Raw genomic sequence first — 15,072 nt, forward strand, 5'->3', positions numbered from 1 at the left:
GCTCCTTCTCAACTTTGATGGAATTGGGCTCTAAATTCTTTCCGCTCCTTAATGTTAACGCTTTACAATGCTCCTTCCCTGGATTCCTCAAATTCTCTGTATCACTAGGTAAAGCACCTTGTGGTCAGTTTCTGAGTTTAGTTGCAAGCTGGCCCACTTGATTCTCCAATTTCCTTAGATAAGTATAATTTCTCGCCATGTATTCCTTCAATAGATTCTCTAGGCTATTGTATGGTTCAGCTTGCGTTGGTTTTTGAGCTTGTTGGGAAAAACTATGTGGCTGGGTCGATCTAGGTTGGACTTAATTGTTACTGGTTTCTACGGTTACTCTAGGAAAAATTCGAGTGTTTAACGCAGTTATTAGTTGATCAGAATTAGCTGGTTCAGAAGTTACCTTGTCAGATTTTATAGATTCAATTTCCAGTGTAACTGGAATTTCAACACTCGGTTGAACTTCCTCTTATTCTTGAGCGTCAGCTAGCTCCTTCTCAACTTTGATGGAATTGGGCTCTAAAGTCTTTCTGCTCCTCAATGTTAACGCTTTACAATACTCTTTCCCTAGATTCCTCAAATTCTTCATATCACTAGGTAAAGCACCTTGTGGTCAGTTTCTGAGTTCAGTTGCATGCTGGCCCACTTGATTCTCCAAATTCCTTAGAGAAGTATCATTTCTAGCCATGTATGCCTTCAATAGATTCTCTAGGCTATTGGATGGTTCAACTTGGGTTGGTTTCTGAGCTTGTTGGGAAAAACTAGGTGGCTAGGTCAATCTAGGTTGGACATAATTGTTACTGGTTCCTGCGGTTACTCCAGGAAAAATTCGGGTGGTTTCGCCATAATGGGTTATAAAACTTGCATCATCCCTTGCCTTCCTCAGTTTTGGTTCTAGTTACCTATGTAATACACATATTCTGGGTTCGATGGACATTCTTCAAACAAATTTCCTTCCCTACAATAAACACAGACTACATTTTCAAATTGATTCAGTAGCTGTGCTGTAAAACTATTACACCCATTATTAGTAAGATTTTTTAACATTGAGGATATTGATGATACTTGGAACGACAGAAATGTGCAAGTGTACACAACCACAACATGTAATAAAGTGAAAAGTAAATGTCGAGTAATCGTACCTACAGGGACTGTGAAAAGAATTATTTATGAATGCTTTTTAAAACACTTTGGTGAAGAAAAATATTTCGTTTGAAGAGGGTGATTAAAAACTAAGATTTTAAACTAAGTGAACTAAATAAATATATCTCAAATGCATGATTTCAAAAGACGATTTTAATCAAGATGACATAATTGTGTTAGATTAATTACATTTCATAACCTAGAATTATTAAACTCATGTTTGTATTGTTACGAATAAGTTCACGGCAACTCAGTAATTTGCTAACTTATGCACATACTCACCTACCAAAATCCATTTATCTCTTGACTATATCCCTATGTCAATTGAACCGATTAAATAAATCTTAATAGGAAAATATGTTGTTGCACCTACATACTTATTAAATCAAAATAATCTCTTGTACATATCCCTATGTCAAGTCAAACAATTAACTCGATTTAATAATCACATAAAAGATTATGTGAGGTAACAAAGTATCCTTACCTTGAAACAGTTTAATCACAAAAATCTTGCAAGTTATGCAAGGTAAATGTATCGTCAGATATCGTTGCTAATCTAACCTTTAGTTACCTTAGATGATTAAACATGCACTGGTTAAGTACTGTGTCCATTAATTACAATTTCAATCCGTTTAAATAATTAATTCATTAGTTACCTAACAATTGTAATGCAAGAATAACTTAGTGATGATTTTACTTAATCAAGCATCTTACCGAGGCCTATAACAACATAAACACAATTTCAATAATCTTAACAAACGAAATGCAATCAACCTTACACGAATTAAGTTCAAGATAAATTTATTAAATTAACCATTCCAACAACATAAATATTCATAGATATGTTCAACATAACAACAACAAAAATTAAAGAGATAGGGAACAAGAATCAAATCCGGTGTTTTTCCGTGGCTTGAATAGTTGCTCCGTTCTTCCTTCTACATTGTCCTTATTGACCAGGGCTGCTATGAACACTTAATTGATGCTCCAAATAGCTGATGAATGTCCCTTTCCCAAGAGGAGAAATCGGCAAGAGAGCAAGGGAATTTTGGAATGGAAAAGAAGAGAGAAAGTGGAGGGAAGAGAGGAAATATGTGAATGTTGAGGTCTGCTTCTAAAATGACTAGCCTAAGGGGGTTTTTATAGCTAAGGAGGGCTGCTAAAAATAGCTAAAATTATCAGCCAAAGAGCCCTCCCTTGGCTGGCTACACATGTAGCAAGGTTGATAGTTTCAACTTTGCTAATTTAGGCTTGGGGCAAATCTATAAAGCCACCAATTGTGGAGGGGTTTGAATGTAATTTGAACAAGTCTTTAAGGGCCTCTTTGAAAGCTTAAATAATCAACTAATAAGCTAATTTGGGTCAGCTCTTGGGACGGTTTTTTGGGCTATCCATTTCTTGGTCGGTTTGGTTCACTCGGTTCAGTTCAACTAGACAACTTTTTCATAATTAATTAATAATAATTTATTAACCCAAATTAAATTGGATATAAATTAAAATTAATTATATTATAAATTAATACATATAATTTTTGATTGTCTTAGGCTGAAATTTAGTTCGCCTTGATACTTCAAATTACTTTTCGGTTTTGCGCTTCTAACAATGTCTACCGAGACATTTTTCGCCATTTGTGCAAATCTATCGAAAATAACCAAAATTCATCATAAGTAATTATAAAATTAACTGAAATTCAACATGTTCATATTTTAAGTGCACTTTAATTATTTTGTAAAAATTAATTATTTTTTGGACAAGAATTTTATTGAAACTGTATGATTTTAAGTTAGAAAAGGTATGTAAAAATGTGTAAATTTTTGTGTTTCCACTATGTGCAAACAATTCAAAAATGGGTTAATTGAAGATATAAAGCTTCTAGTTAGGATTCTCGAGCTGAAAGAATTCGTTGTTTTAGTTGATAGAGCACATAAAGTCGAGGAGCTTAGAAAAGACAATAGAAAAGGTGATTTTGAAGCTAGAGACTCAAGAAAAAGATCAAATGGGAAGTCATATCAGTCATCATCAAAGAGATTGAAAGAACACCATAATCATTCGACTGCTTCAGTGGGACATCCTAACAGAGATCGAAGTAAACAGGATACGAGTTCTAAATTTCAAGCTACGTCAGTAGCGAGCATTGGCAGTGTTAAAGTCAACAAACTTGATTATCAGTGATATGGAGGATGACACTTTGGTGAGGGCTGGATGAAAGATGGAGCCTGTTCCAGATGTGGTTTGTATGAACACTTTATTCGGGATTGTCAGGAGTTACCTAAAAAAGAAAAGATTCACACTGTCTGACCAAGTAATACAGTTGAGAGAGGGAGACCACTGAGGAACCTTAAAAATGTGGATAATAGTTGAAGTACGACTAAGGATTCTACTGTGAGGTTTGAGGGACGAGCTAGAGCCTATGCGATCCGTGCGCGAGAGGAACCTTCTACTCTTAATGTTATTACTAGAATGTTTTCTATCTTTGACACTAATGTTACTACTTTGATTGATTCGGGGTCAACCCATTCGTATTTATGCACGAACCTAGTGTCAAGTAAGAGTTTACCTATTGAGTCCACTAAATTCGTGGTTAAAGAATCATACCCCTAGGTCAGTATCTGTCAGTTGATAAAGTCTGCAAGAATTTTCCTTTGATGATCCGGGGTTATAACTTTTCGATTGATTTGATGCTATTGTCATTTGATGAGTTTGACGTGATTTTGGGTATGGATTTGCTTACTCTGCATTATGCTATTGTGATTTGTAGACAATAGCTTATTTTTCTAAAATGTCAAAACGGTGAAAAGCTTTATATTGAATCGGACAGTTTGAGTGTGTTGCCTATGGTTATTTCAGCTATGTCAGCCCAGAGGCATGCGAGAAAATGTTGTGATGCATACCTAGCATATGTGTTGGATTCTAGAGTTTGTGAGTTGAAGCTAGAATCAGTTCTAGTGGTTTGTGAGTATCCAGACGTGTTTCCAGAAGAGCCACCCGAAACCACCAATCAGAATGGTCAAATTTTTTGTTTAGTTATTATCGGGAACATCACCTATATCGATAGCACTATACAGAATAGCTCCTACAGAGTTGAAAAATTTAAAAGAACAATTGCAAGAGTTGACAAATACGGGTTTTGCTCGACCTAGTTTTTCACCTCGGGGTGCACCTGTTTTGTTTGTTAAGGAAAAAGACAAATCAATGAGATTGTGTATTGACTACTATTAGCTCAACAAAGTCACGATCGAGAATAAGTATCCGTTGCCATGGATTGACAATTTATTTGATCAGCTGAAAGGTGCGACAATAATCTTGAAGATTGATCTACGTTCTAGTTAGTATCAGCTACAACTTAAAGATGCAGATGTGTCAAAAACTAAATTTAGGACCAGGTACGAACATTATGAATTTCTTGTGGTGCCATTTGGTTTAAATAATGCACCTACAATATTTATGGATTTAATGAACATATTCTTTAGACCGTACTTAGACAGATTCGTTATAGTGTTCCTTGACGATATTTTGATTTATTCATCAGATGAGTCTGAACATGCCGAGCATTTGAAAATTGCACTGGAAACCTTGCATGATAAGCAATTGTTTACCAAATTTAGGAAATGTGAATTTTGGCTTTGGGAAGTCAGTTTTTTAGGACATATTGTATTGGCTGAAGGCATCAGAGTTGATCCGAGTAAAAATTTAACAATTATTGACTGGAAACCTTCGAGAAACGTGTCTGAATTTAGAAGTTTTCTAGGATTAACAGGTTATTATAGAAGATTCATCAAGGGGTTCTCGATGATAGCTACATCAATGACGAGACTACTACTAAAAGATGTGAAGTTCGAGTAGTCTGAGAGATGCTAGCAAAGTTTCAATTAACTAAAAGCACTATTGACGAGGCACCAGTTCTAGTTCAGCCTGAATAGGTAAAGAATTTGTGATTTTCAACGATGCATCTTTAAATGGTTTAGGCTGTGTTCTAATGTAAGAAGGTAAAGTGATAGCTTATGCTTCCAGATAGTTAAAGCCGCATGAAAAGAATTATTCGACACATGATTTGGAATTGGCAACTATTTTATTTGCGTTAAAGATTTGGCGACACCATTTATACAGAGAAAAATGTCACATTTTTACAGATGAAAAAAGCTTGAAGTATTTAATGTCGCAGAAATATTTGAATTTGAGACAGCACAAACGGCTCAAACTGTTGAAAGACTACAATATGATTATTGATTAGCATTCGGGTAAAGCAAATGTAGTTGCTGATGCTCTGAGTAGAAAGTCTCTATTTGCTTTACAAGTGTTGAATACATAATTGACAATGTCTAATGATGGTTCAATTTTAGCTGAGTTAAAAGATAGACCGATGATGTTACAATAGATTTGTGAGGCTAAGAAATGCGATGATGTGTTAATAGCTAAACGAAAATTATGTGAGTCAACTTCTGATTTAGATTTTCAGATTGGGTCCGATGATTGTTTACTTTTTAGAGGCAGAATTTACGTATCGAGAAATTCAAAGTTAGTTAAGAAGATTTTGTATGAAGCTTATAGTGGTAGCTTGTCCGTTCAACCTGGTAGCACTAAAATGTACAATGATTTGAAACAGATGTACTGGTGGCTGGGAATGAAATGAGAGATTTCTGACTTCGTATTGAGATGTTTAGTATGTCAGCAAGTTAAAGTTGAACATCAGGTACCTTCTAGTTTATTACAGCCAATGATGATACCGGAATGGAAATGGGAGCGTGTTACTGTGGATTTTGTATCGGGTTTACCCTTGTCTCTAAAAAAGAAAGATGCAGTTTGGGTTGTAGCTGATCATCTAACGAATTCTGCATATTTTATTTTTCTCTTGAGAGATTAGCTGAACTTTATGTTTTTGAGATTGTCATATTGCACGATGTACAAATTTCTATTATTTCGGATAGAGATCTGCAGTTTACCTCATGATTTTGGAGCAAGCTACAGGAAGCTCTAAGTATGCGTTTGCATTTTAGTACTGCCTTTCATCCATAGACCGATGGTCAGTCTGAGGGAGTAATTCAGATACTCAGGATACGCTTCGTTTTGTGTGTTAGAATTCGAAGGCAATTGGGAGAAATATGTACCGTTGGTTGAATTCGCGTACAATAACAGTTATCAGTCAAGTATAAAGATGGCATTGTACGAAACTTTGTATCATCGTAAAAGCAGAAATCCTTCGTATTGGACTGAGGTCAGTGAGAAAAACATTCATGGGGTTGATTTGATTCGAGAGACAGAAGAAAAAGTGAGAGTAATCCGTGATAGTTTCAAAGTCGCTTCAGATCGCCAGAAATTGTATGTGGATTTGAAACGTAAAGACATTGAATTTCAAATCGGTGATAGACTATTTCTAAAAGTATCACCTTGGAAGAAAGCTCTTCGTTTCGGTCGCAAAGGAAAGCTAAGTTTACAATTTATCGAGCTGTATGAGATCATCGAGATAATCGGGCCAGTAACGCATTGATTAGCTTTACCGTCAGAGTTAGAAGAGATTCATAACGTGTTTCACGTATCTATGTTACGACGGTACCGATCAGGCCCTTCAACATTCAGCCAACATTCGTTCTTTTGCATGTGAGTATTTTTAGTCCCGTTTTTAATGATTTCTATGTTTTTGGAGTCGTTGTAGCTTAATCTAGCTAGCCTAGAGACTAATTTGCAAAATTGTTAAAAGTCTAGGGTTTTACCATAAATGTATGTTGGTTGTTTTTTATGTTTGATGGATGAAAATGAATATTCGTTGTTAGTTAAACAACTTTTGTAAAGGGAACTTTGATAAATTTGTCAATTAAGGATTATATTGAAAAATAGAAAATTATTCATGGTGAAGTTATGAAAAAAATGAAATGTAGGGCTTGCTAATGACTTAAGTAAAATTCGGCTATAGTGGGTTGGCACCAAATTGCATGGATTTCATTTTATAAGCTTAAGGACTAAATTGTAATTGATTCAAAATTATAGCGGTAAAACTATAATTTTCCAAAATATGATTTTTAGATTAATTTGAATAGAATTATTTTTGAATGATTTGAATTTAAATATTTAGATCAAGAAAAGCATCGTACGGATTTAGATTGGGGAAAGGAAAAAGTGTTGGATTAGCCGATACTATTTCTTTGTTTGTGATTGAGGTAAGTTCGTACGTTTAATTAACATTTTAATATGTTTAAGTAAAATGCTATTCTGTAGTATTATCGTATTATGCCTCTACAAAATTATCGAACAAAATTTAGACAACTTTCAGATCCCGTTTGAACCTTAAAAATATATAGGATACAAATGACATCTCATTAGGGTTATCGTGTTTCTAGTGCTAGACCTAAACGTCTTACCGGTGGTTGTGTGTCTGGCATGTGTTGTGATTACTTTACAGCTTGTGTGAGCAGCAGCATGTAGCTATGTTCCGACTGACAACTTGTGTGAGCATACCCATTTATGACTCGAGAGAGAGCATCTATATGAGAAAACAGAAAAAAAATGGTTTCGACCATATGTTAGAACAGAGCGTGTGAGATTCCCGTGTATCCGATATTATTCTAGTGGTTCAATGGGTATACAAAGGGAAAGACGACAGATATTTCTATATGTAATGCTATGAAAGCATGAAAAAGGTATGAGTTGATAAAAGTATAATGTTTATATGTTATGTAGATAAAAGCTATTATGTTATGTAATGAAATTTCTAAGTTATGTTCTTATCACTGATTAATTGCCTTTATGCTTATATATTGAAATAGTAAACTTTGTTTATGAATTACGAACTTACTAAGCATTAAATGCTTACTTTGTGTTATTTTCATGATGTTTTTAGAAAATTAGAAGCTCGTTCGGATTGGAAGCTTGTCGGTGATCCATCACACTATCCATCGACTATATCTGTAGATTTTGACGATTTTGTGTCATGGTTATAATGTCATGTATAGGTGTCTTTTTTTTTATGAAATTAACCATTATGTGTGGCTTATAAATATGCTATTTTTTTGATGAAATAGTTTATATGATATCATGTATATATGGTACTTTAAATGGTTGTTATTTTGGTATCTAGGTACTAAAATGATGGTAGCCTTGAGTACGTTTCGCATTTGGTAAATTTATTAAGGTACATGGTAGATGTGGAAATGGTTATAATGGTAATTGTTGTGCATGAGAATGTTATGTTTGAATTATGGTAAATGTAGTATTTAAGTTGTTCAATTGGTTGATTGAATTATGGATGAATTTAGTAAGTGTTTAATCAAGTTTGATTGTTGAGATTGAGGTGCCATTTTGGTATATTGGTTGAATGGTTAGATACTATGATGTTCTAGCTTGTATATTCATATGATAGGTGCAATTTGGATGCATGAAAATAGGTTGATTTGGTTGGTGTAAATGGCTAGAGTTTGGGTGAGAAAAATGGCTTGAAAATGACCTATTTTTTTGTCCACATAGCCAGCGATACGGACCTGTGTCACAGCTATGTGTGACACACGACCTTGCGACACGACTGTGTGTCCCCTGCAGCTTACAAAGGGTTGCAAGTCAGGCTATTACACGACCTAGCACATGGCTAGGCACACAGGTGTGTGAGGCCCCTTCGAGGGGTACACGGCCTAACACACGGGCATGTGGCTTGGCCTTATGATCGAAGTCAGTTAGTTACACGGCCACGGGCATGAGCTAGGACACGGTCGTGTGTCCCTACTTCGAATGTCCACACGGCGTGAGACACGGGCGTGTGTCTCAGTTGTGTCAGTCACATTGCTTGGCCACAGGACCGTGTGACCCCTGCAGCTTGAAACTTTGCATCTTTTTTCGTAAAATCCTATAAGTTTTTTTATCTAGTCCTGACTCATTTCTAATATGTTTTTAAGGCCTCGAGGGCTCATACCAGGGACTATATGCTTGATTTTGAATAGTATTGTTATGTTTTATGCTATGTTTTATATATGTTGAATAAATGTTCGTTGTATGATGTTAATTTCTAGTAATGCTCCGTAGCCCTAATCTAACAATTGATACAGGCTAGGGGTGTTACAGGTTGTATGGGTAGATACCATATTGAATTAGCATTTATATGCATGTTTTAGGTTCATTTTAAAGCTTGATTATATGTACAAATGACTTGTAGGTGTGAGCAAGAATTGGGTGAAAGAAATGACTTGAAAATGGCCTATTTCTTGTCCAAATGGCCATGCGACATGGCCGTGTGTCCCCTATAGGTTTCAAAGGGTTGCAAGTCAGGCAGTTACACGACCTAACACACAGGTGTGTGAGGCCATTTCGAGAATTACACGGCTTGGCACACGGACATGTGGCTTGGCCGTGAGACCTAAGTCAAAGAGTTACATGGGAACGAATGGGGGCTGGGACATGGCCGTGTGGCTTGGCCGTGTGACCCAAGTCAAAGAGTAACATGGGCACGGACGCGGGCTGGGGCACGGCCGTGTGTCCCTACTTCAAGTGTCCACAGAACTTGAGACATAGGCATGCGTCTCAGCCGTGTGACCCCTACAGTGTAAATTTTTCTAACTTTTTCCTTAAGTTTCCTTATGTTCTTTATTTAGTCCGAATCATTTCTAAAGTGTATCTAAGGCCTCGAGGGCTCGAATAAGGGGCAACATGCATGTGTATGAATGAATTATACTATGATTAATGAAATGTTTTGAAAATAAATGTTTTAAGTTACGTTTTTACGTAATGCACTATTACCCTATTCCGGTGACAGATACGGGTTAGGGGTGTTACAATGGACTAATCACATAACTTAATAATAAATAAATAAATGCTTACTATTGAAGTTAAAAGTAAATGCTCTCAACACGTTCATCTACCACAATTCGATGTAGCAAATTAGACTCTTTTTGGAATTTAATTAGCTTGTTTTCGAGTAATTTGAGTACATTTCTAACAGTTTTTCATTGTAGTAGTTTACATTTAAATTCAGTAAAATAAGAATTTTTATGCAACTTTCTTTATTTTGATGACCCGTTGGGCCATCCAGGCCTAGGGAAGCACTAATGAGGTAATTGAGTGTGTAGGACTCCAACGTCGCGACACCAGCAATTAATGTCATGACACCCAACTTCGAGGGCAAAAGAAATCCCATTCGATGTTCGATGTCATGACACCAAGTCGACAAAAGCCAAGCACTTGTTGATAGTTTTCTATTGGTTTTAATGTTTGAATTGAATTTAGGGGAAATTGCATTTATAGTCATAAGGAGCTAAACCTATAGGAAGATTATCAATCGTAGGTGGAATTAATTAACTAAGGAATTAGGGTTTGCTTTAGAATTAGTTGGATTAAATTATGTGTGCTTAAAACCTTGGATTGACAAGCTTAAGAAGTTATTTAGGTAAATGTGGTCAAAATAATAGTTTACTGAGTACCTGTTGATTTAACTCGGTTTAAACTATGAGATCGAAAGATACGTAGTTTCTATCAACTAGTTGATAGAGTTAGAGGTCAAAAGGTAATAAATAGGCTAATTATTAGCTAATATTAAAACCCGAATTCTAAAGTTAATTATGAACACTACGTGAGTTAATCTTCCGTCTGCCTACTGAGTGAGTTTCGATTGTTAGTTTAGTTTTATTTAATTTATGATAGTGTTACTGCTTAATTTTTGTTAGTCTCACCGTACTATAATTTTATATTATTTTTCACACCTGATTTTCGCTAAAAGCCCTGAATGTAAGAAGAGTTGGGAGTTAAATGAATGAAAGGGTAAACTCACGAGCTCTATTGGGAAAATTAGAAATTTTAATGGATGATGGGAAATTAGTTAGTTTCAATTCTTGTTTGGTTAAGATGGAACCGGCTGGTTCAATATTGGGAGACATAATGATTATCGATGGATGGCTTAATTGAGGTTGGTGATTGTAAACTCGAAATTATATAGGGTTTTGTACATATTTTTACCACCTTTTTACTTAATATTTAAGTTAATCTTGAGTTATTTTTAGAATAAAAGAATTTTAGTTAATTATTAATATTGGGCATGAATTTATAGAGTATGTGAAATTGAGTTTAATTACATGATTTTTGTACATATTTTATATTATTTCATGTTAATTTATTAATATGTGATTTTTCACTATGTAGGAGGATCATTGAAGATGTGATTAATGTGAATGAAAAATGGACATGCATAAATCAATTCATGTGGATAACAAAACCATGGAACTTGGGTCATGAGGTTGATATTTTGACCAATTAAAACATGTGCTAAAAGATGAACATGTCTACTAAATTATTGAACTAAGAAACCGTCCAACAAAGGTGAATTAAAGCCCAGTTTCGGCACAAGTAGATGGCTGCCCAAAATCAAGCTTTAGGGTTTTTAATTGAAGGCCCTTATAGTTGGAAAATAATAAAAAATCAGCCCAACAACTTTACCATTGAAACCGTCCACCCTATGACTATTAATAGCCTTGGTTTGAATTCAAAATGAGGAGACTAAGACATTCCCTTCTCCTTGAAATATAGTTGGCCATGTGTGATAAAAAAGGAAGGAATTTAAATTCTATTTGTAGCGAACTCTACCCTTTACCTTCACCTATAAATACCATGCACCTTTCACTTCTCAAATCATCCCTCATCCATCACATCTCATTTCTCTTCTCTCATTAGCATTTCCTCTACAATTCATTTCCCTTTTCCTTTCCATTCTTTAGCCAACAAAATTTTTGTCAAAGAATTCTTTGGTCGGCCACTTTAGGAACCCCTTAGCAAAAGAAACATCAAGCAAAATGGAGGAGCGCATCATTCAGAATAGATCTGAAAGGTTGTTGAACTGAATAGAGTTTACTCTTTCCTCTTGTTATATATTTTAATTATGTTTCCTTTGAGTTTTTTTTGTTTTTGACATCAATGATGATATTTTAAATCCTATTTGCTAGGAAGATTATGTTAGTTCAATAAGATTTATTTTATTCATGTTTAATATGTTTGGGCCACAGTCAATCATGTTTTCAATTAATATCATGATGCATTTCATTCATACGTGATTGGGTGCACTCAGATTAGTTGAGCGATTGGCTAGTAGACTCATAATTGAAAAGTGCAATGTTCAATTTAGATCATTAAACCCCACTAAGTTGAGGTTTGTAATATCTTTAGTAAGCTCTATTATCTTGCATTGTTATTAGGTTTATGTAATTAAACTGTTCCAAACGTAAATATCCCTATGACCTTACATAAGTGCTAAGAAACCCTTAGTCTAATATGATCGATAAAATGCATATTTTACAAAGTAAAATATCCGAGAGGACATAATTTGGTTTCCAAACTCATGAAAAATCAAATTGCCATGGAAGTATTTTCGAACATTATTAAGCACGATAAAGAAAATTTAATTGATTAATATAATTATCCTAGCCCATTTAATTGTTGATCATTTTTTTTCTAAAGCCATTCATTCATACATCTAGATAATTTGCATTTAGATTAGAATTGCATTAGGGATCAACCTTTGCATCTAGTTAATTTAATCATCACTATTAAAAACTATTTAGTTTTTACATCAAATTGTTAATTATAATTTTGCAATTAATTGGTTAAGCTTATACAGTCCCTGTGGGGACGATAACCCATTTTACTTGCTTATTACTTGAACCATTGTGTACACTTACGCAAACCACGTTACAAGTTTTTGGCGCCGTTCTTTGTTAAATTATTTTTATAATTTAGTTTTATTTTTATTTATTTAATTTTTAACTTTAATAATTTAATTTTTATGTGTTTTATGAGCATAGATCTAACCTTTGATCTATTACTGTGGACCCTGAAATCAAGTAGACATTTAGACGAAAAAGATGTGAAAGATCTGCTCAAAAACAAGCCAAGATGGACCTTGGAAATCAAAACGATGCACAACCCAATCCTTATTACTGATGATAGGGATCATGCCATCAAACAATATGCTGTGCCACTCTTCAATGAGTTATATCTGGGAATTAGAAGGCCGGATATCGAGGCATCCAGATTCGACTTGAAATAAGTGATGTTTCAAATGCTCGAAATAATGGGCCAGTTTAGTGGTATGCCCACGAAAGATCCACATCTTCACCTTTAATTATTCATAGAGGTGAGTGATTCATTCAAGATAGTAGGTGTGACTGAAGATGCACTGAGGTTAAAACTATTTTCATACTAGTTGCGAGATTAAGCACGAGCATGGCTGAATTCATTGCCACCAAGTTCAATATCTACTTGGCAAGAATTAGCTGAAAGGTTTTTGGTAAAATATTTTCCACCGATCAAAAATTTAAAGTTGTGTAATGAGATAACTACTTTCCAAAAATTGGATGATGAGTCTTTATACGAGGCATGGGAAAGATTCAAGGAATTACTTCGTAAGTGTCCTCATCATGGGATTCCTCATTGTATCCACTTGGAGACGTTTTATAACAGTCTCAACGCACTAACAAGATTAATGGTAGATGCTTCTGTGAATGGTGCAATTTTGTCCAGGTCTTGTAACGAGGCTTACGAGGTCATTGAAAGGATCACTAACAACAATTACCAATAGCCGAAAAATTGAGCAATTTCCAAAAGACGAGTAGTTGGAGTGCATGAAGTGGATGCACTGACCTCACTCTTTGCTTAGGTATTGTAACACCCCTAACCCATATCCGTCGCTGAAATAGGGTTATGGAGCATTACCGAATAAATGTAACCTAAAAACATTAATTTCCAAACATTACAATAAACATAGCATAATCCAATTATATACATGCATATCGTCCCTTAATCGAGCTCACGAGGCCCTAGAATCACTTTAGAAACGATTTGGGACTAAATTGGAAACATTTGAAACATTGAGGAAAAAGTTAGAAAATTCGAAACTGCAGGGGTCACACGACCGTATGACTCACACGGCTGAGACACATGCCCCTATCTCAGGCTGTGTAACAATCGAAATAGGGACACATGATCTTGTCTGTGGTCGTGTAACTCTCTGAATTGGGTCACACGATCAAGCTACACGCCCGTGTGCTAGGCCATGTGCTAGGCCATGTAACTTCCTGACTTGAAACTTTTAAAATCTACAAAGGACACATGTCCGTGTCACATGGCCATGTGTCAGACACGACTGAGACACATGCTCATGTCTTAGGCTGTTTCGACAAGAAATTGACCAAAATCAAGCCATTTCCTTCACCCACTTCAAGCATGCACTTACAAGCCATTTGCACCCTTAACCAAGGCATCAAAGCATACCAAAACATGCATAAAATGACCTATCCAAATGACTAAATTCCATTCAACCGATATGCCATATAAGCACTGTAACACCCCTAACCCATATTTATTGCCAGAATAGGGTTACAAAGCATTACCGTAAAAGTGTACCTTAAAAAATTCACATTCAAATATTTCAGAAATCATAACATAATTCATTTAAACATAAGCATATTGTCCCTTATTCAAGCCTTCCAGGCCTTAGAAACACTATAGAAATGATTCGAGACTAAATTGAAACATTTGAAACATTAAGGAAAAAGTTAGAAAATTTCATAATACAGGGGTCACATAGTCGTGTGACCAGGCAATGTGACTCACACAGCTGAGACACATGCCCGTGTCTTAGGCTGTGTAACATTCGAAATAGGGACACACAGTGAAGTCACACGCCCATGTGCCAGGCCGTGTAACTTTCGAAATGGCCTCACACGCCCGTGTACCAGGCAGGTGCTAGGCCGTGTAACTGCCTGACTTGCAACCCTTTTAAACCTAAAGGGGACACACGATCGTCTTGCAGGGTCGTGTAGACAGGAAAATGGTCAAAATTAAGCAATTCCTTTCAGCCTTCTCAAGCATATGCCTAAGTACACTTACACCCATGACCAAGGCTTCAAAACATGCTTAAAACCTGCATAAAATAGGTTAATAATCCATACAACCAATATGCCATATAGGCACCTTAAA

General features: G+C 35.5%; 1 non-coding gene across 1 annotated transcript; it reads right to left on the reverse strand.

Moving 5' to 3' along the window:
- Positions 1–13,411: 13,411 nt before the first annotated feature.
- LOC121216481 (small nucleolar RNA R71) lies at positions 13,412–13,518 on the reverse strand. The gene has a single exon (XR_005912663.1). It is a non-coding gene; the product is annotated as a small nucleolar RNA R71 (small nucleolar RNA).
- Positions 13,519–15,072: the final 1,554 nt, after the last annotated feature.

Source organism: Gossypium hirsutum, chromosome D04 (assembly GCF_007990345.1).
Source record: "Gossypium hirsutum isolate 1008001.06 chromosome D04, Gossypium_hirsutum_v2.1, whole genome shotgun sequence".
Classification (NCBI taxonomy): domain Eukaryota; kingdom Viridiplantae; phylum Streptophyta; class Magnoliopsida; order Malvales; family Malvaceae; genus Gossypium; species Gossypium hirsutum.